Source organism: Ostrea edulis, chromosome 9 (assembly GCF_947568905.1).
Source record: "Ostrea edulis chromosome 9, xbOstEdul1.1, whole genome shotgun sequence".
Classification (NCBI taxonomy): Eukaryota; Metazoa; Mollusca; class Bivalvia; order Ostreida; family Ostreidae; genus Ostrea; species Ostrea edulis.
Window position 1 is genome coordinate 28,312,322 of NC_079172.1, and position 20,197 is coordinate 28,332,518.

Sequence of the window (20,197 nt, forward strand, 5' to 3'; positions counted from 1 at the left end):
AAGTGGCCATCGGGAATCACAAATGCAACTATTTCTTTGGCTCTTTCAGTCAATAGCACTTGCCAGTAAACCTTTGAACAGGTCAAATGTACTGACAAATTTGGCATTTCTGATTTTCTCAATACAGTCATCAATTTTAGGAATCGGAAAAGAGTCTGTTTTCGTGACAGAATTCACCTTTCTAAAATCAGTACATAATCGGTAGGTACCACCAGGTTTCGGTACGAGAATGCAAGGTGAGCTCCAGTCACTTTCATTTTTTCGATAATGTTATTGTTCAGCATGTACTGCACTTCTGTTCTTAAGTACTGGATGGGGATGCTGCTTGATGGGAAAAGTGTCACCAACTTTAACATCATGACAGGCGACATTGGTCTTCTGTGAAGCATCCCAGAAGATTGAAGGATAATTAGCCATAAGTTGTTGTCCTCTTTGGTGAATATTCAAATCTGCAAGTTTGGTATTCAGATTCGCAAGAATTTCAAAGTTCTTGAAACGGATATTCTGGTTGAAGTCTTTTTCACTAGTGTCTAAACTAATTTCATTCTCAGCACAATTTTGTAATGCCTTAACATTGGCTAAAGTGGAAATTGATTTTACAGAATTTCGGTCACATCTGTCAAAATACTTTTTCAGCATGTTAATATAACAAACTCGTTTTTCTTTAGGCTGGCCAGGTGTCTTAATTACATAGTTTACATCATTAAGCTTGTTTTCAATTTCATAAGGACCATAATACCTGGTATTGAAAGGATGATCAGGAACAGGTAAAAATACAAGAACATTATCATCTGGTTTAAATACATTGTTCCTAGCATCTTTGTCATACAAAACTTTCATTTTAGCTTGTGAACTCATGAGTGCTAATTTACAAGCATTATGAAGTCTCTCTTTTAAATTTGATACATAGTCTAAAGATTAAAAGCACTAGTTTCAGTTAGCCATTTTTCTTTCAGCAATTTCAAAGGACCTCTAAATGTATGGCCAAGCACTTATTCAAAGGGAGTGGATCCTGCTGACTCTTCAACGGCTTCTCTTGCAGGAAAAAAACCAAAAAACAAGGTGAACCCCTTTATCCCAGTCTTTATTATACTGATGACGATGTGGTTTCATCATAGTTTTAAGTGTTTGATGCAAGCATTTAAGTGCCCCCTGAGACTGAGGACGATAAGAAATAGACTTATATTGTTTACCACTTAACTCATGCATGACCTGTTGAAACAACCCTGACATAAGATTTGAACCTTGGTCTGAATGAATAGTCTTGGGCACTCCTATAAAACTGGAAAAATTTGTAAGAGCCTTGACTATGGTTTTCCCCTTAATATTCCTAAGAGGTATAGCTTCAGGGAATCGATTGGAATTGCACATGACAGTACGTAAATAATGGTTCCCTGGCCTAGGTTTTGGCAAGGGTCCAACACAGTATACTATCTGGCGAACAAGACTTGCAAAATTCAGAAACATCCTTTCTTAGCTTAGGCCAATACAAATGACTAAAATTTCCGTTACAAGTTTTATTGACTCCTAAATGACCTGAAATGGGTGTATTGTGAGCCAAACTCATGACGTCCCTACGATATATCACTGGAACACTATCTGGTGAATCATCCGCCACACCTCATGTGATGGTGCATCAGGTGGTCATCATTTTCGCATAAGGATCCCATCGTTGGTATAGAAACACTTTCCAACTTTGGCGGCCTCTTTTGGTAGAAGTGCCCCTTTTCAGAGTTGGATAATATCAGGGTCTTTATTTTGCTCGGACAATAGCTGCTCTCTATTGAGGGTGGCCTTGCCTTGGTCTTTCTGTATATTGGGACCATCATCATCACCGATTTTCAGTGGAAACTCACTGGTATATGGTTGTTTGTTTTCATGTGAACTGCCATCAATGCCAGACAGGAAAGTGTCACTGGGATCAATTTCCTGACATGGACTAGCTGTGTTGAGGGGTTGAAGAGAGTAACCTTCGACTTCTTTTCTTCTGGTCATCGATCTAGTAGCAGCACAGGCCGGATATATGTCGTCGTCTTTTTCATCGGATGCGACATTGGAAACGATTTTCTCACAAACTATATGATCTGGTATGGCTTTGCCACCGGCTAAATCGTTGCCTAGCAACAAGGGAACGCCTTGAACAGAAAGAAAATTGTTTCCTGTACAAGCATGTGGCTGCAGTTTGTCAATTTCATTTTTTTAACCCTTTCTCTACTGGCAGATTTTAGAGGTTTTTAAAGACTAAATGACAATATTTTTACATCGATTTAAATCTGCATGTATCACAATTTGCGGTAAACATGTGACATATAATTTTGTTAGGAATCGGACAGGGAACAATTTCTTATAAAATTTGTCAAGGTATCCCATGACCTCAGAGGTCTATGGAGTCAAAGGTCATATAAGTGCACATTTTTGTAATCTTTTTTCTCTGAAATATATATATCACAACCCCTCTTACTAGATTAGAGTCAAAAATAAGAACTTCTAAATGCATGAGCTCATGTGCCTTTTAAAATACTACAAAAACACCACAATCAAATTAATCAATTTTAATGAAAAACAAATATTTTTGGTTGCTAAGTAACAACACTTTTAGTACAATGTTGACCATAATTTGCCTTTCTGCATCCATTCGACACAATTTAAACATAATTACATTGCATGATGATTAGTAAATGTCACATGATTTTAAAAATATAATCTTTAAATAGATCTTAATCATTTTAAAGGGTTTTTAACAAAAAATATGATGAAGAGAATTAAGGTCAAAGGTCATAAAATGGAAACTTCGTACTTTATATACATATCCATCATTTTCTAATATGACGTTTTGCCATTATGTTCCACTAAATAGAATAAGTATTGCAAAATTAAAACAAAGATCTTTATTGTTAATCTAAAATAAATATTTTTTTGTATTCAAATATATTCGGTTTCTAAGCAACAACACCTTATCAAATGTTGTCAAAAAGTACTCCCGTTTATCCTCCCCAAGTTCAACATATACGAATGATTGATTGATTGAATATTGTTTAACGTCCCTCCCGAGAATATTTCACTCATATGGAGACGTCATCACTGCCGTTGAAGGGCTTCTAAATTTAGGCCTATGATCGCCGCTTATGGCCTTTGAGCAGGGAGGGATTTTTATCGTACCACACCTGCTGTGACATGGGACCTCGGTTTTTGCGGTCTCAACCAAAGGACCGTCCCATTTAGTCGCCTTCTACGACAAACAAGGGATACTGAGGACCTATTCTAACCCGGATCCCCACTTAGTTTTAATCACTAGATTTAAATGTACTTGCATCATATTTAACAAAAATATTTCTAGATACAATTCTTGATACTGGGTTGTTCCGACAGGGCATGCATTAACCAATATCTGTCTATCGACTGGAACTTCACAGCAGACATGTATAAGATAATACACAAAATTGGGGGGGGGGTATTTCTTAATACTGGGCCCTAAATATATTATCAGAGCTTTCGAATACTCAATTGGATCTGTAAATGTTTTCTATAATCAAGGCCCTCTGAAAATTTAATTATGTGAAATTTTATATTCACCTTGCATCTGAGGTAATTGAGTACACATTTAATAAATGTGTTAGATGTGCAGCCAGATTAATTTTGGTAAAGGTAATATTTTTATTATGCATTTTATTACTCGTTTTAAACTGGAAATCACTGTCACAATATTGGTTTTTTAAAACTAGTATCCTCTTCAGTGAGAGGCTGCGAACTTCCTTGAGAAGCATATGACGATCCTTCCCTCTAGATATGACCATCTCAGCATAATGGTTGATGGTAACACAGATGGAGAAAACTAAATCTTCTGTCCAAAACAGATTCATAAAATCTGCAGTTCTCTGAATAAACGGGTCCCATATCTGAAAGGAAATTGCAAATAATTATTAATCAATATTGGCCACCATACCTTATTTGTCAGCATTTAGAAAACTTGTCATACCTTCTAATTAGAAAAAGAATAATGATATAATGATTTTCCGTGTTTTGTCTCTTTTTGTATGTATGTGATACCTAGTAATGCAGTAAGAAAAACAGTAAAATGGTACATGCATATCAGTGTATCATAACGCCATGATTCCATTTGTGAATGTATTATCTGGGTTCATTTGAATGTTAAACAAATGTATACGAATTTAACCCTATATTCAACATCAAAGGGACATACCAACTGAATACCAGGTTGTCACTCCGAATGAAATATAACAGTTCTTGGATCAGGTGTCCCTGTGTCCTCCACATCAACATCCTTCCAATGCATGTCTGGATTTGCCAGTAGACTGTCACTAGCAGATGATACCTGGGACCTTCCCACTACATATTGGGATGTCAATACCCTTTTTAAAGATGAAAAGAAATTACAATTAAGAATTGTTGGCTTATGTTTTAAAACAAAATATAAGTTTCATGGTAGCAAGGGACAGTTTCGCACTTAAATACAGCTCAAATTTATTTAAAGATAGAGATGTTCTGTATTTAAAGTGACATTTGGTAAGGGATTGCATACATGTGTTAGAAATGAATGGACTATTTCATTATACATTGTGAGTGTAGCAAAGTGTGTAATGAAAAAAAGATATGCATCATGTAGGTGTCAGCATTATGCCTAGCGTATACATGAGGACAAATACTGAAGAAATTCAGGTTAAAACCTACAGGGTCCAGCGAAAATACTTCAACTCTGAGGGAAAGTGAATGACCCCAGATATAAAAGTAGAATTGAATTGGTTCTTCGTGGTACACAGTGTTTAAATCCCCTTGCATGTTACTCTGATGGGGTGTGGATTCAGTCGAAATTAGAGAAAAATCTAGGCAAAAAGGAGACACATCCCATCAGCTCATACCATGCCAGCACCAGCATGTATGGATCACATGTAATTCATGGTCATAAGCTACTAAGTGTATATAAAATACATGCATTTGGATAAAAGAGAAATCTATATGATTTTTCATTAGCCTGTCATAATCACTTTGATTGGTGTTAACCCCCCCCCCCCATTTTGGCCCAAACATTCATTTTGTTTTTATTTCTGTTATGATATGAAGAAAATAATTCAAATTATGATAATAAATTCTAACATTACAATAATGTAAAATGTGTTTTCCTAACAGACTGTGATTTTTTTTCAAAGAAAGATAATTTTTTATGAACATGGAAAAATCTTGGAAAGTAGCCTTCTCACCAGCGGTCATGAATGCCCAGTCTGATTAAAACCACCCCATACCCCTTCTCATTGCACACTAAATCCACCCACTTCTTACACTCGCGCGTCAGGTAAGGATATAATTCTGGGGGAAAGGGGGGGGGCTAATCAGACTGATTAATGTCGGACCAGGACGGATTAAATGATGTCAGCTCTTAATAAACAATTGGGTGTTATTCACTTGGTTTAAATATCATAAAGTATAAATATTTTCTTTCATGAAACGACAAATTATGGCATCAAATCGCGGTTAATTAATCGTGAATTTTTCATAACATGACAAAACCGCATTTTTTTCCCTTTCTAGTCGGCCTATGTGGCTACATCAACTTACATGTACATGTTTATACTAAATTCATGATCGTTTGGGTCATCCTGCAACAGGCGATCCAGGGCATCTTCTTCTGATATCAGGTCGTTTTAAAGATGTAAAATACAAGCGTTCGCTGTGACAATATCACAGTGAAGCTGTGTTGTTTTCGTTGAAACGGAAACACGTGTGTTCCCCGTGCACACTTTCAGAAAACCCCGCAGGGCCCACGATCCGGATCACGGAAAAATAAGTGTAGAGGCTATATGCGAAATTCTTTTTTGTTTTCTTTCTTTGGCAGGGGAAAATATTACTATTCTGAACAAATATAGCGTTTATATCTGAATTTGAAGTAGTTTATTTATCTTTTTAAAAAATTTACTTTGCCGATGTAACATTCTCAATAGGTGTCTGTAGGTTGTGTAACTGTTATATACCAATAATGGTTTTAAGCTTTTTGAAAAAAAGCAGAGATAACCTGACTGATTATTTCATACATATGTGTATATTGTTTTAGTGTATGAAAAGGTACTGAATTTACTAATAAAGGACAATACAAATAGTTTTCACCACTTTATTGTGCGACGCGCGTCGATTGCTTTCAGCAACGACGTTTTTTTGTAACTGTTAATTTTAAAGAAAACCGTACAGCATGTCCCAATTGTATTTTTTCGTAATATAAAAACTACCGAGAATTATAACACGAATAAGGGCCCATCAAAAAGGCAATTTACTCTACTTTTAGCGGCTGCATTTACTGTTCCTTATTTCTATGTATAAGTGTAGGTAAAATGCCGATCTGTTTCAACATTGAGAAATAAAATCGTAAGAAAACGTAAATGTGCAAACAATTGCTAATTTCTTATATCTTTGCAAGGCATTAAAAATATTTTTTTATATCTTCTGAAAGCAGGGAATATATGCTTTTCAAAAATATAAAAAATATTGCATTCATAAGGGAAATAAAAAAAAATCATATCGAGGGGGAAAATGACCTTGCGACAAAGCATTGCGTCATATTTAGACAAAGCCATCCTTTGCTTTCAATGCTTTTGTTAATCTAATGGCTTTACTTAATTAATTTTTACATATTTAAAAAATAGAGAAAATTTCGAAAAAATATGATATATAGATCACATATCTTATGTCCATAGTGTCAAAGATTTAGAGGCACTCCTTTTGCGTGGTCCTGTGTTTACGCGCCATCGGTCAAATTGACAGATACGGTAGAGAAAGGGTTAAGCTTAAAGCATTCACTAATCAGATAGCCTTTTTTCTTACAATAAGTACAAGTACATGTAGGAAGGGATCCTACACCAGAGGAACCTTCAGAACGTCCTGACCTTGGACTGGACCTTGCACTGGACGTAGAACCAATGTGAGGTGGTGATTGGGAACTAGATTGAAACTTTGAAGCATTCTTTTTATCTAAGTCAACACTCTTTGATGAACTACTAGCATGAAATTTTGCTACATTTTTTTTTATGAGAGATATTATCTTCTAAATATGTTCTCAAATCTTGATGAACATGCTCCTTATAAAAACTCTTCTACTAAGATGAGTTGATGAATATTGTTAAAATTGTCATTAATTCTATTAGATCTCAACCATTGATCAAATAAATCTTCTTTTTCTCTTGCAAACTCTACATATGTTTGATTGTCAAATTTTCTGTATTTTCTGAATTTTTGTGTGTACACTTCGGGTACTAATTCATAAGCTTTTGAAATCGCGGCCTTGACCTTGTCATACTCTGAACTATTCGAGTAAATATCAGTCGCTTTGCCAACCAAAACATTTTGTAACAAAGTGGGCCAAACATCTTGAAATCATTTAGAATTTTCAACAGAGGATGCTTACTTTTCCTAGGCATTTGTTCCCACTTCTGGTGTGTCCAGGAGTCCCTGTTTGCCAACAATATATTTTGTATTGTTTTTAGGAGTTATGAGATTGATTCACTGTTCGTTATCTTCACCTTTCACTTTCTTAAAATGCCGAAAATATTGATACCCTGATTATTCTTGAATTTGTGGTATTAACCTGATATTTTTAGCTGCATCGAATTAAGTTCTGACAGGTACAATTTTAGATTTCTTTTGAATTTTTAATTTTTCTAATTCAAATTGTTCTTGACGTTCTCTCTTTCTACTCTTTGAGTGTCTAATTGCATTTTTTTTTCGCTCAAATTGTCTTTTTTCTTTTCTCTTTCTACTCTGTCATTTTCTTTTTCTCTCTCAGCACGTTTCATTTTCTAGTTTCATTTTCCTAATTAGAATTTTCTTACTTTCTGTTTCCCTTTCTAATTTCATATTTTTCTAATTCTAACTGAAATTCGAATTCCGAAATTTTTGTTGGTTCAACTGATCGTTTGGAAAATTGATTGACTCAAAAACATTTTCTTCTACAAGTGTTTTAGCGACCTTTACTTTGATATCTTATTTACGCATTGTAGAATTAAACCCGAGGTGTACTGCTAAACATATCACCTCATCTTTTTGAAGGCATTGAACACCCGAACAATCGGCAAGTCAAGAATATCTGTGACCGAAAACATGGCAAATTCTGCTGTCGACGAAAATCAATCAAGTCAGACAAATAAACTTCAAATCTTGAAAAATCCCGAACGAGCCCACAGTTCTGTTATGGGTCAGAACAAAGCCTTTATATAGCGCAGCAGAATTTACTAACAAATGACAATTAAACAATTACTAAGATTTATTTATAATTGATAATTGATAGAAAATTTGTAACAATAGCAATAGTTTGTTAGTTTGCCGTTAACATCTATGTACAACAAGATATCCAAAAATGAAGGAGATGTGGAAGACTGACGTATTTTATTTCAAGTTCACAGCTATTTATCAAATCAAAATCAGTTTTCAAAATGAGTCAGGCTACTGACAAGTAAGTTGGTGTTAGAGCGATTTTAATAGTCCGCTTTAAAATCAGCATTTCACAAATCATATGCTCGTTGTAACAATCTGATTTACAAATACAATTTTCTATTGGGTCCACTGCTATCTGACCTATTTCATACAAATTGTTAGGTCGTTCTTTAGATATCATTTTGATTACGGATTACTACATTTACCTGATCATAATATAGGGATCACAACAGGTGTGACCGGTCGACGGGAATACTTACTCTTCCTATGAACCTATCCCATCTGTGGTATGTCCAGGCACCAAAACCATAAACTGAGAATAGACTTGAGTCAAAATTTTGATTACTTATATCTTAAGATTTATCTCACATAGATATTTTAAAAACTGCAGGTGTATAAAACATTGATTTGCAAACATATATTGAAAATTGTATTTGTTTATGAAAATTATTTCAAAAGTTAGCTGGATTTGAAATTTGGACTTATGTCAATTCTCAGTTTTTGGTCCGTGTATATTCTGTTTGGATTTATTGTTCAACTACCGTAAGTTACTATTTTGCTATTGTTGCAAATTGACCCCACAAATATCTGGAAAAGTCATGAAATACATAACTATATATTGTACTATAAAAAATGTATCTTCAATAAAGTTAAACGGAAAGTTTTTACCCAAATGACATTAAGATGACATTTAGGACATGCTTAGGAAGATTTTGATATATACTTAAAACACTCCTAGGGCATATTTTAGGGAAAAGGATGTCTGCTGCCAATCCATAGAATTGCAACACGACATTTCAACGCGAGATAATCCCTAGTAGCGGCACATTTCCCCAATCATTTTAAACTCATACGTTAGATAGACTAACATATATAACTGTCCAGAAATGACTTGAAAATGATGACCTTGAAACAAACCCATTTTATATCGCCCCTCATTAATGTTTATTTACATATTCAATTTATTATTTTCAAGAGATTCAGTTTTCTATTACTCAATATCAAGGTTTAAAGCATATGTAGTCAGCTAAAATAGAAGAGTTACATGCTGTTGGTACAATGAATGAAAGGAGAAGATACCGAACAGTGAATGTAAAACTTACACGGTACCAATTTTGATGCACCAGATGCGCATTTCGACAAATTATAATGTCTCTTCAGTGATGCTCAACCGAAATTTTTGAAATCCGAAATAACAATGAAGTTTTAGAGCTATTATAGACAAAAACAGTGTGCCAAAAGAGTGGAGTCAAATTCGTTTAAGGATAAGAGCTATGCATGAGGGAGATAATCCTTAATTTTGAAATGAATTTCTAAATTTTATAACAGCAATTAAATATACATCCGTATTTTCAAGCTAGTAACGAAGTACTTAGCTACTGGGTTGTAGACACCCTCGGGGACTAGCAGTCCACCAGCAGAGGCCTCGACCCAGGGGTCATAATGTAAAACTAATACGGTACCAATTGTGATGCACCAGATGCGCATTTCTTATGTATCATATGTATGCGCATGTATCTTTCAAACTGTACCTGAATGTGGTCATTCCATTTCAATTTAAAGTGGTATTCATTTGTTTCATTTTCCAATGCAAAATCAAGACCGAGACAAATATTCGTAACTTTTAATTACCATTCTTCATTTCAGTCACATTTCAGTGACATTAACACAGCACACTGCCTGGTAAAATCCAATAAAGGTTGATTGATTCCTTGTTTGTTTTACGTCCGGCTGACAATGTTTCACTCTTATAAAGACGTGAGAAGTACGAAAGAAATATATCTATACTTCATGATCAGGTTTGTAGCATTGAGGGTTATAATGACATGAACATCTCCCACTACGAGAAACCTCCGATTTTATAGCATGTATCCGTAGGACCTGTGAGAGTAGCTGATCCCACCTTTTGTATGTTCGGCAGTCCGTATTCTCCCTATTCCTAATTTTGTATTTCTTATAGAAATTATTAGATTAATCACTGTTCGTTATCTTCACCTTTTCTAAATGCCAAGCGTTTGGGGAAGGAACGATTGCAATGTATGCTTACTTCTTTGGTTTGACCATGGGAAAAGAAAGGCTCAAATTTGAAGACCTACTAATTATAAGGCGAGCACTTTAACACTGCGTTACCACATAGAGTAAAATTATTACAGGTGCCATACCTTAAATCAACCTTAAACCATTTCTTGGAATGGAGCAGGTGCTACTATTGACATTTTAAAAGTGTCGCTTTACTATAAATATAGAAATTGTTAATGAAAATTCGTTGTTATGGCAACATAATTTAGGTAAGAGCGATGTTTCATATATTCCCAGGTCATATGAGGAACTACCCCTATGCCTGCGATGGGCACATCCATAACCACATAATTATGTCTGCCTTCTGGTCTTGAAAATTCCAAGTAAGTATTGGCTTCCTTTGGTTTCTTCAGATGCTCTATTCATAATATTTAACGCAACCAAATATAGTTTGGTTAAATATGATGTGGATATAATTACTTACAACCATATGGAAATAAGTACATGGTGCCCTAATCCAATAATATCATTTGTGTCTACAAGAAGCATCATTTTCTATTTTTTTTTCTTCTAGACGTTGAATAGTCAAAATTGGAATGATCCAAGGGATTGAACTCTTTAAAAGAAGTTAATCACCGTTGTAATTGACTTGAAAAAAATTACAGGAGAATTTAGCAAATATTAATAGACTGTATTCATGAGTTTTCCCCATTGTGCCTGGGTTCCTGCACCGATTTCACAGTTTTGTTTGAACCATTTTATGTTTGATAGAACTTCATTTGAGAAATTCAGCAACAACTAATCTTCTGAAATTGGAACTAATAGTCCAAAATACAGGTATATCGGGGAAGTGATTTACAAATAATCAAAGAAGCGGGCAAAGGTGATCCTCTGCGTACATGTTGGTATCCTCCAGTATCATTTACCCATTCCTTGTACCTAAAGCATTGCATTTTGCAGTGTAGTATTCCAACATGAGTTACAAATTACCACAACCCTTTTGTATAACTAAATATACACAATGTTTGATATATATGAAATCAAATCGTTCTGATTGAAGCGAAATATCAGCAATACTCCCGCATTAGAATTACAGAGAATGAAAAAAAAAGTTTCATAAGACATGGTTGTGTCATTCATGCAATATACATGTATCGCGCGAAATTAGTATACCCGTGTAATATTTAAGGTCTAATGATAAACTAATGAAAGTCGAATATAACGAACAGTGATTAGTTTCATAAATCCCACAAGGAATACAAAAAAGAGTTGGGGAAACACGGACTCTGGACATACCAGAGGTGTGATCACGTGCCTAGGAGGAGTAAGCATCCCTTGTCGTAAGCCCTATGTCTTGATCCGAAAAAACGGAGTAATCCGTTGTCAAAATAGTGTGCAAAAGGCATAACACTTGTTGTGGTTTGAAATTATATCCTTTGTGCAATTTTACAGCGTACAGGTGTATTTCATAAGACTGAAATTAAACACTCTGAGTTAGCATGGAACAAAAATGCAAACAACACCAAAAATTTATTTGGATCAGATTGGAAATATTTTGTTTGATATCTGCCAACACATTGCTGTTTTAAAAGAATTGTGAGCGATGCAATGAAGCAAATATAAGACATTTCTACAAAATTGAAAATGTCTTTATTCTCATCATATCCTCAATCAAGCTTGGAAAAGAATAACACAGTATTAATTCTGAAATCAATCTCTTTATTGTGTGGAGATATTTCCATTGTCCTATCCGATACCTTTATGCCTTGGAGCAGACAGCACATACAAGTTCCCGTCCGTTTACGTATGGTGGACATTTCAATGATCCACATCTGGCCTCCACGGAATAGAAAAGATAACCATCATGATTAGAATGACCCCCAGTAACAGTATCAGGATTCCTATCCACACAATTGTACGTTGTGGCAGCAGCCTGATTATAATATCCCGCCATTAGATAGCCATCGTATTCCAATTTCCAACCTTTGTAACAAGTTTTCTTTGCTAAAGTAATGAGAAACAACAGTTAGATGTTTACTATTTTGGAAACTATTTTGTATATTCTTTATCTTTGATATATGTGTGAATTCGTTAAGGTTGGTTAAATCATGATCTATTGAATATTAGTAATTGCATGAATTGGTTCAAACGTACCTGGGAATACTCTAAGAACAGATCTATTATGAATCAGGCAGACAGCTCACGGTACGTCATGGTCATGGAGTCTATGCAAGTTACTCAGAGAATCGCTTGTTTGGTATTCTGCTCCATATACATAAGCTCTGACACCGTTCGTTCCATCTTTGTACCGACCCCATTCAGGATCTCTTGGTAAACAAAGGGGATCAACAGCCGCTCCCGAGTGGGTATAATGTGACCCACCTGTAATTCCTGTCAAAGAAGGATTATTTTTACATGAGTATTGCCACATTGCAATATATCAATTCATGACAGAAAATCCAGTTCCTCTTATCTCCATGTACACTTACCAGAAAGAACCAGCTCAGCATTCGAGGGACATGTCTTCTTTCCCCATCTTGTATAAACAACGCTTCTCTTTCTTCTACCTTTATAAAAAAGACAATAAAAGCAACAACTTGATGTACTTCAAAAAGGGGAGTGCAAGACTTGGACCATAAATGTGTGTTTCTAACAGACTTAATATTCTAGGTTGAAATGAAAATATGCTTTTAAACAATTTTTACATCCCTATATCATGATCAAGTATACGGATTAATCAGAGTCATTATAGCGAGTCTATAAAATTTTCAAGAATATTGAACTTTCCATAATTCAAACATGATAGTGATCACTTTTATCGATGTAAATAAAAACAATAACTGAATTATGAAAAATTATCGAATGTAATATGATAACTTCCGTTTTAGTAAAATTAAAACCCAAACATTGAAATGAATTTATTTTCATTTTGAATCTATATTTTCTCTAACAATAACATTTTCTCCGTCCGAAATCGCATTTATGTCTAGTGACCAGTCCTTCAAAACATTACTTTGTTAAACACAATTTTTATTCTACGCACACGTACTCTTAATTGTATATCAAATAGATCCCGAAAGGGGGTGGAAGTGAGTATCTAAAATAAAATATGTGAAATTTTCTGTCCTATATTTTAAATATTTCAGTTAGGGTAGTTATATTTATTCAACAGTTCACTGCTATTTCCGTGCTTTATATAAAATATTTCAGATGCAATCTGTATCTTGTATGATTCTTTGAAATGTACATTTGCGTTTAATAGCAGTATCCCATTTCTATTCTCAATGACCCTGTAGCATGCAAGGTGAAGATAACGAACAGTGGTCAATCTCATAACTCCTAAGAGCTATACAAAATAGATAGTTGGGCAAACACGGACCCCTGGACACACCAGAGGTGGGACCAGGTGCCTAGGAGGAGTAAGCATTCCCTGTTGACCGGTCACACCCGCCATGGGCCCTATATCCTGATCAGGTAAACGGAGTTATCCGTAGTCAAAATCAGTGCACCAAGAACGGCTTAACAATAGGTATGAAACACGTCAGACAGCATTTGACCCAATGCGAGGTTGTATTGACGAACTAGATCGTTATAACGACCATAGAACTTGCGAAATGCTGACTTCAATCGAGACTACTAAAACCCCTGTACCATCAACTTGTTTGTCAATAGTTTACCTCGATTTAACAAAACTGCCTATACGCAAAACAAGCTCTTGCATATCGATTCAGTTGAGATCTATAAACACCATACGCAGGTGATAATGGAACATTGCTATATAACTATGGGAAGTTGACGACGGAGAAACTGAAAGCATCCCATTTGTCATATAGTTGAGTTGTCAGTTTGCCGTTAATGTCTACTTTCAATAGAATATCTAAGTATGAAGCAGAAGTGGACGACTCTGCAGTGTCCTTTATTTCGAGCACACAGGGATATATCAAATCGACATATGAATGAAAGCTATTATTGTTCATAGACAAAACGGCATCGATATATCTAAATGTCGAATTGAAGGCCACAGCGAGATATTTTTTCTTCTCGCGTAGAAGTTTTTGAATAAATTCTGCTTCATATGAATATAGAAACAGGTCAGCTAACAAAGGAGCACAATTCGTGCCCATGGGGATTCCAACAGATTGTTGGAAGATCTGATCACCAAAGACCACGAATATATTGTCAATGAGGAACTCTAGCATATTTTTTTAATTTCAACTTCAGAATACTTGTGCGTGGAATCAGAGTGGTGTTTAACAAAGTAAGTTTTTGAATGACTGATCACTAGATATGATTATTTTCGTTTTCCGTTTTTGTTGAAGATGCAACCGTTTATGATGTAAAAAAGTCTAGTCTTTAATTTATCGTGAAGAATAGTCGTGTATAGTGTTGAAAAGACATATGTTTTAATGTTATTGATTTGGGGAAAATTCTGCGATTTCAACTTTACTAAAAGTTCTTTAGAATTATTTAGAATCTACATTTGATTAACACCACTTTTGGCATATGTAGTTGCACAGTAAGTTTGATGTTTCTCCTTCACATCTGTTAATATTTTCATGAGGAGCAAAGATAGGGGCTTGGTAGAGCACTTACTGGATCCAGCAATGTATCTTTGTTTGTAAGGGGTTTAATGTAGCTTAGGAATCCAGTATAGGTACAGTAACTCATATTAATTCGACTCATTGACTGGGATATTAAATGTGTCTAAAACTGAAGCTTGGCATCTAAGAATTTCATCTTTTGAAGGGGCAGTTGGAGTATAAGTGTGATTACCAAAGGTGGAATTAATGCCAAGTTCGTTTAAAATACAGTTGTAATAATGAACCTTACAAACAAAGACAATGACAGCTTGGCGAAACTTCGATCGTCATCAAAAGCAAGTTTTTTTTTTACTTCTTTAAATGGTCGAGCGGTTTAGCGCGCTGGTTACATGCTGCCATGATATTTGGTTCCACAGGTCGGGAGTTCAACCTCGGGTAAGGGAGGAAGTGGGTATCGAAAACAAAATAATGGAAAGTTTTCTGTGCTTTATATTTATTATGTCTTTCCAAAGGGCAATAATGTTTATCTAAGAGTTCACTGGTATTTCCAATTTCATAACTTCTATAATCAATACAAAATAGAAAGTTAGAAAACACGGACCTCTAAACATACATAAGGTGGGAGGAGGGAGGATCAGATGCCTAGGAGCAATAAGCACCCCTATCATCTGGGTATATATATATATACATATATATATATATATATATATATATATGCAAGATGAAGATAACAAACACAGTGATCTCATAACTCCTATAAGGAATACAAAATAGATAGTTGGGCAATCACGGATCCCTGGACCCACCAGAGGTTGGACCAGGTGCCTAGGAGGAGTAAGCATCACCTGTTGACCGGTCACACCCGCTGTGAGCCCTATATACTGCTGAAACTATATGTATAGGTCTGATAAAAAAAACACACACAAACCACTAAAATGACCAACGACACGAAGAAACAGTTTGTCTAATTTGTGGGACGACTTCTCATTTCTTCAGGACAAACGAAAATAATTACATAATGTGGGCAATATTAAGAGAGAGTGATGATAAAACAACAAAAATTACATGTGAATACACCTAGCACTGCAACTAAACTAAATCTACAAACGTATTTACATCGCAGAATGTATGTTTTGGGGCTTTTAGGCTTGTCAATCAATGTTAAAAGCGGAGCGAATTAGGGCATGCCCTATTCGTCAAAAGAGCTGATCCAGAATGTACGAAGTAGTAAAAAGTAGTAATAATAGACTTAATTAATCTCAGGTGGAACGACTTAAGAACATTACGTTGATATATAAATAGTAAAGTTAACTCGTAACCGGAGAAATTCTATTTTACGTGTACAAGATACATATCTATATAAAGGTGGATCCAAAGGTCCGGATCCCCCCTTTTATGCGGACGGGAATTTTCTATTTGATTCATTTTTAACAATACGTTGAGTCGAAATTATATGAGGGGTGGATACTTTCATATGATGAATTTCAAGATTGTGGCTTTAACTTGTTTGACCTTAATAAATGTATTTAGGTTATATATGCATATATGTTCTTAGGAAATAACGCTCAGAAGAATGTGGATTTGATAAATATTGCAAGCAATCTGATAGCCACTTGATTTTTCATTTCAAATAATTATAATTTATTCAAAAATAATTGTTTACATTTTCCTGTCTGTTATAAATAAGGTACCCGGTATTATACAAATAAAATTTTAGATATATACTTAATCTTTTTGTATTATTTCAGTTATATGACGACTTTGTATCTCATCTCGTTTTAAATCCTTTGTTAAAGTATGTTGTTTTTGATCAGTTAGAAGTTCTTAGTGTACAAAATGCATTAAAGAAACATATAGATATAACGGGGGAACTAAGCCGAATTGATTGATGAAAAAGTATAGTATAGTCATGTACCTTTTTTTCTCAAAATCAGCTTTCATTTGTTCCTTGAATACATTCATAGATCGCTGCATGGTATTTGTGAACCTTAGGAACTCCTGCTTCAATGCTTTAATTTGATAATCTCCGAGAGCGGACGACAATTGTCCAGACAGGAAGCCATGTAAGATGTCTTTGCAGCTTCCGGTTTGTGTTTCAACGTGTGAAACATGGACCATCAGTAGGAAGGTTGGTAAAATCATCATTTTATATGTAATATAACAAAAAGGGAAATATTAATAAGTATGCTAATAATTATTTTCAACCTACGCTGTATCATCACCAAACAAACAGATATAGCTAATGTTCTATAACATACAAGTGCATTATAGTATTCAACACGTATTACCGGTACATGGAAAGTATCTGCGTGGCTTACAACACTAATACAGCGGTGGGTCCAGGGAATCAAAACAGAATACAATATTGAAGGTCACGTATGCGGAATGAAAAATCTCAAAACATTTCATCAAATTATTTTCATTTATGAATGTTAGAAAATTTATGTGAGAAAGATGGGACCCAAGAAAACCGTTTTGAAGGTTTCAGAAATAGAGCTTTCGAAAGTTTCCATTGAATGAAACGCGAAGATATCGAACAGTAATCAATAAAATGCATAACATATCCTATACATGTAATCATTCGATTTAAACAATTTACACGTTGAATTGTAAAGGAAAAATGTCAAACGCAATTAACTGGTTTAATCAATTCTAAGTTTGATTTTGTAAACAAACAAACCAATTAAGCAAATCATATTGAAATGCATTGTTGGCTCTCAAGTATGATACAAATGTCTTTCCTGGAGGAAGCCAAAATTTCGAAACTAAAAACACATCACAATTTTCATAATCCAGATCAATAAAGTGACTGGTTCTTGGGAAGGTATTGGATATGTACTTTCTTAATTATGGACAACTTCATTTATGTTGATAAGAAAGTAATATGTATACACTTACATCTTGAGTTATTTTCCAGAATGAGAAACCATACATGCATTTATTACACATGCACCAGTCTCAATGAAGAAGTTTTAGGACATATACATAAGTAACAATATGACGCATTCCATATATATGGTTCGTGACAGAATAATCTCATTAAAATGTAACTAGATACTAACATTAGTATATACGATCACTGTTTGTTTTCATCACTTGTCCATGGACACAATAACTGAATTATACGTTTTCTAATATATGTTTGCCTTGATAACTAACCTGATTGAAATGAAATCTTTGTAGTGAACGTTTGATCTACAGACATAAATGACAGAACATGTAATGATATTAAACTGATTTGTTGATTTGTTTTAGAAAAAGTCTTCTCTAGCATACATATAGATAAGTACATTCTTCATTCAGAAAAGTGTTAAATACCATTGTACTCATGCCAATGATTCTACATTCTTTCTCTTGGAATTAAAAAAATTCGTGATATCGGTGATATACGGGTATGGAACAAAATGTGCTGCTACGTAAATGTAGTATTGTAATTGTAATTATCAAAGATGAAATGCAGCAGTAGATATGGGCTCACAGCGGGTGTGACCGGTCAACAGGGGATGCTTACTCCTCCTAGGCACCTGATCCCACCTCTGGTGTCTCCAGGGGTCCGTGTTTGCCCAACTATCTATTTTGTATTGCTTGTAGGAGTTATGAGATTGATCACTGTTCGCTATCTTCACCTTGCATCTACCCGTTGGAAAGAAATATATGTAATTAAACAGAATGATAATCATCAACCAGCCTACAACATTATGCACAAATGTGAGAGAAAAGATAATATATAATCGATGTGCACATACATGTGAATAAAATATTCATTGCTTCAGAATAAAAATATGTTTTTGTACGTGTTCGATGTACCTGGAGAAGATGCAGAGATTCGTGATCGTGTGGGATTGTAAACTATAAGGATATCCTTTATGTAAACTGGAGATAGGTTGTTGAGAGATTTGAAAGTATGAAGAAGGATCTTGTATTCAATTCTGTATTCAACTGGGAGCCAGTGAAGATCTATCAGAACAGGAGTAGTAAGGTCGATGTTTTTAGCGTGTTATTAATCTTGCAGCTGTGTGTTGTGCCCTCTGAAGTTTGCTGGTGTGCTGAGAATGAAAACTATAAAGCAATGCATTTCCGAAATCTAATCTGGATGTAACAGAGTTTTACATGCTTCATCATTGTTTGTTTTTTTATTTGCAAATGATTCATTCATCATTGTTAAATGGACGGATACAGCCCATTCTGCGAATGTTCACATATGCTGAGTGGATAAAAGAGAGACAGTGGTTTTCCATGGTAAGATATTTGTCAAAAAATACGCCTATTTGTTTTTTTCAAAGGATGAATCACTTACAATACAGTCACCAAATTCAAGATCAAAACTGCTCATATCTCTAAGTCTGTGTTTTGGTGCGAAGACTACAAGTTCAGTTTTATCTTCATTGAGTTTGAGGAGGTCGATACTCATTCACATACGTATATCCGATAAACAACTTGAGAGGCTTTTAGACATATAGGTCCGATTATCATCAGGTTCAACGATGATATATACCTGGGTGCCATCGGCGTATATATGATAATTCATATAATGACGTCTGCATACTTCCCATAAGGGTTTTGAAAAAAGACAGTAGCGTTTCAGACCCAGGACTGAGCCTTGCGGTACACCACATTCGAGGGGACAAGCATCGGACAACAATCAACCAAGGCAACACGTTGATATATATCACTACGATAGGATTTAAGCCATTTCAATACAGATCCAGTGACACCAAACATATGATCCATACGTTGCAATCGGATATTGTGATCTATGACATCAAAAGGCGCTGAAAGGTCGATCAATGCAAGGAAAGCGGAACTGTTAATGTCCAGTGCACATACGATGTCATGATCTACCTTCATGAACGTCCCGTTCTGTACGCGGACTGAAAATTGCCATGCAGTTGATGCATCTCCAAATGAGCTTTGATTCGTTTTACAATAACCTTTTCGAGAATCTTTGAAACGAACGATATATTTGACTCAGGGCTACAGATTTTGAAAATTTCCTTTCCAAGCCCTGGCTTTTTCAGTAATAGTCGAACAATTGCCTGCTTAAAGTCACTAGGAACAATGGATTGCAACAGCGAGTTGTTCATGATTAAAGTGATGGATGGCAAGAAACTCTCAATGCATTGTTTCAATAGATATTATTCCTCAAATCGGATTCATATTGAAAAGCTTTAAATTACGGAGTGCCTTTATCTTCCTAGTTTCCC

General features: G+C 35.1%; 1 pseudogene; it reads right to left on the reverse strand.

Moving 5' to 3' along the window:
• Positions 1 to 12,184: 12,184 nt before the first annotated feature.
• LOC130050324 (uncharacterized) lies at positions 12,185 to 17,187 on the reverse strand (annotated as a pseudogene).
• Positions 17,188 to 20,197: the final 3,010 nt, after the last annotated feature.